The sequence below is a fragment of the Somniosus microcephalus genome, unplaced genomic scaffold, assembly GCF_052327205.1.
Source record: "Somniosus microcephalus isolate GS21.2 unplaced genomic scaffold, FLI_Smic_1.0 unresolved_chr1, whole genome shotgun sequence".
NCBI classification, from domain to species: Eukaryota; Metazoa; Chordata; class Chondrichthyes; order Squaliformes; family Somniosidae; genus Somniosus; species Somniosus microcephalus.
This window is the reverse complement of record NW_028225179.1, coordinates 141,408,443-141,417,949: the sequence shown is the minus strand read 5'-3', so window position 1 is coordinate 141,417,949 and position 9,507 is coordinate 141,408,443. Positions and strand designations below refer to the sequence as shown.

Here is a 9,507-nt window from a genome sequence, read left to right as displayed (position 1 = left end):
TCTTGACAGCCAGCTGGACGCGGGCCTGGTTCTTCTCCACCTCGTGGCCGTTGGCCAGCAGCGCCTTCCGGAGGAGATGCCGCCGCGCCGCTTGCGGGCCGACGGTGCCTGCAGGATCAGCTGGGAGATCCGCAGCTCTTTCCTCCTGCGGCGCAGGTAGGATCGGAGCTGGCGTTTCTTCTTCTGGGTCGTCTTCTGCTGCTCCTGCTGGTGGTCGGTGTTAGCGCCAGGGGAGAGTCTTGGGCAATTTGGGCATGGGTGGGTAGGGTTGAAGTGCACCCACCAGTGTCAGCCAGTGGCTCAGTGGGCAGCACTCACCTCGGAGTCAAAAGGTTGTTTGTTCAAATCCCACTCCAGAGACTTGAGCACAAAAATCCAGGCCGACACTCCAGTGCAGTACTCCTGGAGGTGCTGTCTTTCGGATGAGACTGAGGTCCCGTCTGCTCTCTCATGTGGACATAAAAGATCCCACGGCACTATTTCGAAGAGGAGCAGGGGGGGGGAGTTCTCCCCGTTGTCCTGGCCAATATTTATCCCTCAATCAACATAACAGAATGATTATCTGGTCGTAGCGAGAGGGTTCGAGTACAGGAACAAGTATGTCTTGCTGCAGTTGTACAGGGCCTTGGTGAGACCACACCTTGAGTATTGTGTGCAGTTTTGGTCGCCTTATCTGAGGAAGGATGTTCTTGCTATAGAGGGAGTACAGCGAAGATTCACCAGACTGATAACTAGGATGGCAGGAATGACGTATGAGGAGAGATTGGGTCGATTGGGCTTATACTCGCTGGAGTTTAGAAGAATGAGAGGGGATCTCATTGAAACATAAAATTCTAACAGGACCAGACAAACTAGATGCAGGATGGATGTTCTCGATGGCCGGGGAGTCCAGAACCAGGGGTCACACTTTAAGGATAAGGGGTAGGCCATTTAGGACAGAGATGAGAAGGAATTTCTTCACCCAGAGAGTGGTGAACCTGTGGAATTCTCTACCACAGAAGGCAGAGGAGGCCAATTCATTAAATATATTAAAGAAGGAGTTAGATATATTTCTTAAGGCTAAAGGGATCAAAGGATATGGAGAGAAGGCAGGGACAGGGTACTGAATTTGGATGATCAGCCATGATCTCATTAAATGGTGGAGCAGGCTTGAGGGGCCGAATGGCCTACTCCTGCTCCTATCTTCTGTGTTTCTGTCATCATCACATTGCTGTTTGTGGAAGCTTGCAACAGTGACTACACACCAAAAAGTACATTGGCTGTAAAGCGCTTTGGGAGGTCCGGTCATCGTGAAAAACGCGATATAAATGCAAGTCTTTATTTCTTTCGCCCAATTTAATGATGGGATGTTATCTCCAATTTCAGCAACTTGCCATCAAAAAAGTAGCCTCAGCCGCCACCGCTGTTATTTAATGGCACAAGGCGGACCCGATAGAAGCAATCCCCGGGGTCATCACCTCCCGCGCCGGCCAATCAGGCGCCTCGCCTGGTTGCAACAAGACAATGTATCAAGTTCCAGATCTCCCCCCAAAACGGGCAAATTCCCCCAGGCTCGTCTTACATCAACTTCCACGATGATTCTTCGTGCAAAACGGGCTCCAGGTTCTGAATGACCTATTCCTATCTTCTAAAACAATTAAAATTGCTGACAATGCACAGCACTTTTGAAGACTATTCCTAAGGAATGACCTCGCCACAAACATGTGATGCATCGTTCTCCCGTTCAGACTGATTGACGTGTTGTATATTTATTTCCAAGCACTTCCACCACCTTCTCCCGCATTTATTTCAATTACATAATTACACAAAAAAATAATCTAATTCGGCTCTTTGATGAATTATTTTGTGGCTCTGAAAAGAGCCGTTGTCATTTTTTATCCGCAGTCTGATAAATCAATCATTCGGGGAGATTCGCTTGCACTCAGGAGCTGTCCTGTTGCTCCGAGCACACTTGGCTTTCTTTCTCCGAGAGGGAGGTCTCCTGAGCGGGGGTTTGGTCCGCTTCCTGCTCCGGTTGTTTGGCCAGTTTTCTCGGCTTTGCACGCTGGCGTTTCCCTTTCCCTTCGGCCCTGGCCGCCTTCCTCCCCTTGGGTTTGCGGGCGGTGACCCTCCTCGCCCCCTTCCTGGTGGCGCCGTGTTTCTTGGTCTTTCTGGGCGAGCCTCTGCTCCTGGGCGCCACCTTCCTGACCGCACGTTGCTTCATCCTCCTCCTCTCCCTGGAGGTGGTGGCGGGCTCCCTCTTGGGCTTCTCCTCCTCCTCCCGGTCGCCCCACGTCTTGCTAAGCCTGAAGGAGCCCGAGGTGCCGGTACCGGTGGGCCCCAGCAGCGAGCCTTTGGTCACCAGGCTCCGGACCGCCTGGTTGACCCGCCAGTTATTTCTGGCCACAGGACCTTCTTGAGAGCCGACAGCGAGAGCCCCCGGCGCTCCTTGGTGGCCGCCACCGCCTCCAGGATCTGCTGGGACATGGTGGCGCCGGGTCTCCTGGCCGGGGGCGCAGCCCTGGTCTTCCTCCTGGTGCTCCTGGCAGGGAGAGTGTCGGCCATGGCTTGGGCTGGGACCTTTTCTCTCTCTCTCTATCTGAGTGTGTGTTGGGGAATGAAGAGTTTCCAGCAGCCGGCGCTATTTAACCAGGCGAACCGGACGCTGCAGAGCCAAAGGTCTCACCTCCTGGGCTCATCTCAGCTCCTTAAATGTTTAAGAAGAAACACATTACACGAGGGGATTGGTTTTATTTCCAAACCGTGGGCCAGGCTGGAGTGATAATGCCTTCCCGGATATGTAATTTGGGACAGACAGTTCATGAAGCCAATTATCTCAATACAACACAGTTCCCAGAACTTCAAGTTCTTCTCTTCCTTTTACCATAATAAAGGCCTAGAAATTCAGTGGGTTGCGCCAGCCGCTAACGCCATAAAAGGGCTATATTTCCGGCGCTAGACACTTAGCGCCTGAACGCAGTCCGATCTGCGCCGACGCCCAAATTCAGTTGACATTTAGCGCCGGCGCAAAGTGTTTGCGCCCGCTCAGGTGCGCGCGCAGCTTATGACGTCATATCGTCGCGCAACGCTGTTTGTGCGTCCCAAACCGGAAATTCAGTGGCGCCCGCCCAATGTGGGCGTGGCGCTGCTAAGAACTGTGAGGTGGAACGCAAAAGAGGCCCTGTGGGCCTCGGGGAGCGCAAATTAAAGGGCACTTACACTGACCTATAAAGCCCAGCCATTTTGCTGCAATGACTTTACTGCTTTGGATTTCTGGACAGAGACCAAGGGACAGAGGTTACAGATTTGGGACAACATAGGAGAGGTATTTTTGGCTTCTGGCCAGTGCTTTGACATTTGATTCATTGTGATTTATCTGTTCTCAACTTTATTATGGGGGCTGTATGGGGGGCCAACCCTCAGTTGCAGCATTATGTGCGAAGGGCTCGCAGACGCTGTGAGAGAGGGCCAGCCATGCCTAGATGCAGAGGGGCCATCAGGCGTCGGCAACGTAGGCCTTACCCACTCAGGCAATACCGGCAGCAGGTGTCCTATCTCACCATGACTGCGGCGCATTGTGTGAAGAGGCTGCGCTTCAGAAGGGAGGTGGTTGCAGAGACCTGCCAGCTGCTTCACACAGATCTGCATCCACAGCTGATGTGCAGGACGTCTCTCTCGGTGGAAGTGAAGGTCACGGTGGCTCTGAACTTTTATGCAAGCGGCTCCTTCCAAGCCGCTGCTGCGGACATAGCGAACATCTCCCAGTTCGCCGCGCATCGCTGCATCCGGCAGGTCACCGATGCACTTTACGCGAGGAGACACCAATTCATCTCCTTCCCCATGACCCGACAGAGGCAGGAGCTGCGTGCAGTCGGATTTGGCAGGATCGCGGGCTTCCCCATGGTGCAGGGCGCCATTGACTGCACGCATGTGGCTATGCGGGCACCTATCCACAATGCCGAGGATTACCGCAACCGGAAGGGCTACCATTCCCTAAATGTACAGCTGGTGTGTGACCACAGGCAGCGCATCCTAGCTGTCAATGCCCGCTTCCCAGGAAGCAGCCACGGTGCATTTATCCTGCGCCAGACTACTGTGGCTGACATGTTCGAGGCACAGCCTCCACCAAGGGGATGGCTTATCGGGGACAAGGGCTACCCTTTGTGTACATGGCTCATGACCCCACTCCGCGCGCCCAGGACCCCAGCGGAGGAGGCATACAACGAAAGCCATCAAGCCACAAGGAACATCATCGAGCAAACGATAGGCGTCCTCAAGCAACGGTTCCGCTGCCTGGATCGTTCCGGAGGATCTCTTCAGTATTCGCCGGATACAGTCTCCCAGTTCGTCGTCGTGTGCTGCATGCTGCACAACCTGGCTATCCGCAGGACTCAGGCACTGCCACCTGGCATTGCACCACCACCTCAGGAGGACGAGCAGGAGGAGGAGGAGGACCAGCCCAGGAGGGAGCGACAAGGGCCAAGGGCCGTCCGCCGGGGGCTTATTGATCGACACTTCTAGGCCCCCTGTCAGGGAATGGCCTGTGGCAATGAACACACTTGAAGCAGCCGCTCCGCAAGCCCTCAGCCGGTTAACGCAACAACCACTTCAAACATGACACCTGGACATGCTGAATAAATCAAAAGCTTTATTTCACAAACTCAGGGCCCTTCCCACATGAAACAGAAAAACAGACAAGACCCCCAAAAAAGTCAAAAACATCTGTCACGCCCAAAACCTGGGGAGGACTAACAAAACTTGCCCATCCAAAAGGCCTTCAACAGCGGCCTTACAAAAATAAGCCCCCCCCCCACAACAGAGACACCCCCATGAAAACAAAAAATGCCTTGATCCTCGGCCTTAACAAAATAATGCCCCCCACAACACAAGCCCCCCAATATAAAAGAAACCGCTCTCACCACACTCTAATGGGTGTGCCGAGAGGGCGAGTCCTTAGACAGGCTTCTCCGGCCCCTGGCCGACCTGCTGCTCCGCCTCAACCTGGGCCCTGCGGGTGTGGCGAGGCTGGGGGAAGGCTCATGAGGGCCACAAAGCGTGTCGGCAGATGCCCTTGGGGGTTGGCCTAGACGAGGCCTGGCCCGGGAGGGGCCAGCTGCTGACTGCTGCAGCTGTGGCTGGGCAGCATCAGTCTTAGCAGCAGCTCGTCGCACCTTGGCTGGGGGAGTGGCAGTGTCGGCAGCACCATTGGGGGCAAGCTGGCTGATGGCAGGTGCGCGCTGCTCGCCAGAGACACTGGCACTCGGCCGGGCTGGCAGTGTAGCAAGTGCAGCAATCTGGGGGAGGCCAGACCGCTGTGCTGCAGCAGGGCGGCGGGTGCCATGGCGATGCCTCCGTGCCACAGCGAGTGTGGCAGAAGTGAGTGCCCGAACTGCCCTGGTATGTGCCCGCATCAGCTCTGCCAGTGTCTGGACGGCACCACTCATCTCGCGAGTCGCGTCCTGCGCTGCCGCCAGTTGCTGCACACCCGCGTCCTGCGCTGCCGCGAGTTGCTGCACACCCCTGTCGTGCGCTGCGGCCAGTTGCTGGACACCCCTGTCGTGCGCTGCCGTGAGTTGTTCGAACCCCCTGGCCTGTGATTCCCCGAAAGCCACCACACTCTGAGCCAGGGACTCAATGGCGTGAGGCATCTGTTCGACCACCCCCATGAACTCTTGGTGGCGCCGCTCAGACGCCGCCGACATCTCATCGAGGACGCGCACCTCCTGGGCGAGGACCGTGTCCGGACTGGAGTGCGGACTCTCCCTCCGGGGAGAAGGCCGCCGAGCTGGCCGACCCTTCCCGCATGCGTCGACCCTACTTGGGCCAGGTTCTGCCCTCCCCCCTCTGGGCAGAAGGCCGGCGTGCTGCCGGAGCCTTCCCGCGTGCGTCCACCCTACTGGGACCAGCTTCGGCCCTCCCCTCCAACACCTCCCCCCTCTGGGGAGAAGGCTGGCGTGCTGCCGGACCCTTCCCGCGTGCGTTCACCCTACTGGGACCAGCTTCGGCCCTCCCCTCCAACACCTCCCCCTGGCTCTCCTGCAGGCCAGACGTCTCCCCTCCATTGCCATCCCCTGGCGCGGAGGAGGGTTCCCCCGATGTGCCGCCTTCCTCCTGGTCCTCGACGTCCTCCTCCTCCAAGGGCCTGGCTCTCTGTGCTTCAGGGACCACCTCCTCCTCACCAGCTGAAAGCAGGAAGGCACAAGAGTAGCTTTAGAGTGAGGACAGGCCGTCAGCGAGGGAGGCCTGAGTGGTGCATTATGCGCATTTGTCGGTCAGTGGGAAAGGATGTAGATCTGAAGCGCGAGGGCAACGAGAGAGGTGCAACCGGTCATGTCCTTACCAGTGGGTACCAGTACAGGGTCCGCCTCGCCGATCGCAACAGGGCCAGTCACCCGGCCACGCATGAGTCGCGCCACGCTCTCCTCCAGATCAGTGAGCGCCTGGTACTCGGGACGGCCTCCACCAATGACAGCCTGGCTCCTTACATTGCTCGCCAGCTTGGCCTGCAAGAGAAAGGACGGCCTCTAAGTACAGTGTGGTGCCCTGTCGCTGTGTGCACTGCCTCCCATGGTGGAATAGCTTGGCCAGTGTGGTGCCCTGTTGCTGGGTGCACTGCCTCCCATGGTCGAATGGCTTGGCCAGTGCGTTAAGTGCAGAAAGTGCTATTGATGAACATGCAAGTGCCATTGCTGCGGGAGGAGGGCTGCCCATTAGGCCTTTGAGGTCCCTTTGCCCATAATGTGAGGTGCACATGCAAGGATGAGGGGGACACTGGAAAGGGTACTCACCTTCACCATCCGAGTGAGGTCGTTGAACTTCTTGCGGCATTGGTCCACACTCCTGGGGACATCACAGGTGGATGACACCCTGCGGGCGATTTTGCCCCAGGCTCTCCTGTACTGGCTCCTGGGAGCCTTCCTGCCACTGTCCGGGCACAGGATCTCTCTTCTCTTCTCCACACCATGAATGAGCACACTCAGAGCATGCTCTGAGAAGCGCTGCGCTCGCTCACGGGCCCTCTCCATTGCTCCAGGCGCTATTTTGGCACACCAGTAGTGCTGAGGCCTAGCTGCAGGGCTCCAGTATGCAGGGCGTGGCAGCAGTCAAAGTTGACCCTTCCCCCTTTAAGAGCTGGCCGGCGTCAGGGTGTCTGCTGTCAATCAAAACATGACCGCACCTGCGCTGCGCCCGGCTTCGGCGTTATTAGGCCGCATCGCCGGCTTAGCGCCGGAACACAGCATTTCAACGCCAGTTTCAGCGCTCGGCCAAACTTAGGGCCAACTCTACTGAATTTCGGCGATGTGGCCTACACTTTCCGGCGGGCGCTAACTTTAGCGAGCGCCCGACTTTAGCGCCCCAAAAGTGTCCAGACTGAATTTCTAGGCCAAAGGCTTTTAACGTCAAATCTTGGCATCAGCTCATCGATTATTTATTTATTTGCATCCTTTTCTTTCCTGCCTTTTCGTGACTGTTTTCTACACTCGCCAGCACGGTGCAGAAGACGCAATGTTTGCTCTGATTGCTCTCCGCATCTCAGTTTGGACTTGAGTTAAAGTCGGTTCCCCAGTGAGGTGATGTTGGAAGCAGCAGGTGATGACTTGTTTTTCTCCAGCCGCCTTTCTCGGCAGCTCGGCAGACAAACTACTGCTGGGCTCGGGAGGACCGTCTTTGGTTTATGAATTGTTGTGGGGAGCGGGGTTTGGGGATTTCAGTAGATTACTAACATCTCGGGAATAGCCCCCGGTGCAAATAATTTGGCCCTCCACTCCGGGAGCGTTCTCTCGCATCTTTCTGAGCTTCAATTTGGAGTTCAGAGCGAGCGCCAGAGAGGAAGTGACAGGAGGCGAAACCGTTTGGGGAAAACGCCTCAGAAAGACAGATTTAGAAACCATTGCTGCCCCCCTAGGAGTGCCGTGACTACAAGACGGGAGTGAAGAACCCTCGCCAAGACCAGCCGAGCGCCATGGGCTCAGTCGCAAACCCGCCACTGCCACGAATTCGGTTATCTTCAAACTGCTTGGGGACATCGCACAGGATTTCAAGACCGGTCTTTGCTTGAGGTGGGGCTCCCAGGACAGTGCGCCATCCTTGCTCTGCGGGTCACCGTCATTCCCAAGGAAATCCAGCTGGGCTGCTGCATCCGCAAGAAGGAATGGACCCAGTTCAGTAATTGTACACCTCTGTTAGGATTCACTGCATGTGGAAACTGAACAAAAAACACACCAGCACAATGACCCGAGTAAACACTAGTGTAATGTATTTACTAGTGAAATGCAGACACCGTCCTATTAAATTGTGTAACCGATGCATTTATGTGTTAAACAATCGTATTAGTGTTATCCTCCGTTAACATTAATCTTGGATGCAGAGAAAAGTTTACGATCAGTCTAGGGGACAAGGAGCCAGCCATGTCGAGTACTCGTCCACAAAATCGAATGAAATCACTTTATAGGATGTCTGTCGTTGGGACATATATGAATATAAAAACAAGTCTAAGAATGTCCGAGATTTCCCCATCTCCAGTATTTACATTAGTTGTCTCAGACTCCTGTCAATTAATTTAAAGTATTTTTCTGTAATTTGTTTTAACAACAAGCGGTGCATTTTACAGGTACAAAAAATGGAAAACCTGGAACTAAAAACAAAAAAATGACTGAAACTACTGGAAACGTTCAGCAGTTCGTCCAGCATTTGGGAGAAAGGTGTGTTCAGTTTTTTTTAATTGACTTGCATTTATATCGCGCCTTCCACGACCCCAAGACATCCCGAAGCGCTTCACTGACAATGAAATAATTTTGAAGTCTAGTAAACTGTTGTAATGTAGGAAACAATACAGGGTGGAAAATTAATTTTAACTTTTGTTAAAAAAAACTACCGTCCATCAACAGCCTGTGAAATTGGGCTGTGAAATTCGATTGGTGGGGGGTTCATCAATTAGTATTTCAAAAAGAAACACTTTAATTGGATCAGGAAAGGTGGCAACGGACAAAAGTCCAGTAAGTACACCGCCATTAAGAGGGTACCACTGAAAAATAATCCAACCGGGGATCCAATCAAACTAAAAGCTTAATAACTAACGTGTCCTGTGTGGTGCCCATCCATCTGATGTGTGTGTGTGATCTTTCGTGTAGGCCATCGTATGAGCTTGGAGTGATCCCGACTCAAGCAGGGGAAAATCTTCACACCGGCACTTAATTTTCCCTAATAATCAGAGCGCTTTTCGCCTTTTAATTTCATAGAAACATAGAAGATAGGAGCAGGAGTAGGCCATTTGGCCCCTCGAGCCTGCTCCACCATTCAATGCGATCATGGCTGATCATCCAAATTCAGTACCCTGTCCCTGCTTTCTCCCCATATCCCTTGATCCCTTTAGCCTTAAGAAATATATCTAACTCCTTGAATATATTTAATGAATTGGCCTCTACTGCCTTCTGTGGTAGAGAATTCCACAGGTTCACCACTCTCTGGGTGAAGAAATTCCTCCTCATCTCTGTCCTAAATGGCTTACCCCTTATCCTTAGACTGTGA

General features: G+C 54.1%; 1 pseudogene; it reads right to left on the bottom strand.

Moving 5' to 3' along the window:
• Positions 1-1,921: 1,921 nt before the first annotated feature.
• On the bottom strand, positions 1,922-2,544 carry LOC147096064 (uncharacterized; annotated as a pseudogene).
• Between the last annotated feature and the right edge of the window lie 6,963 nt (positions 2,545-9,507).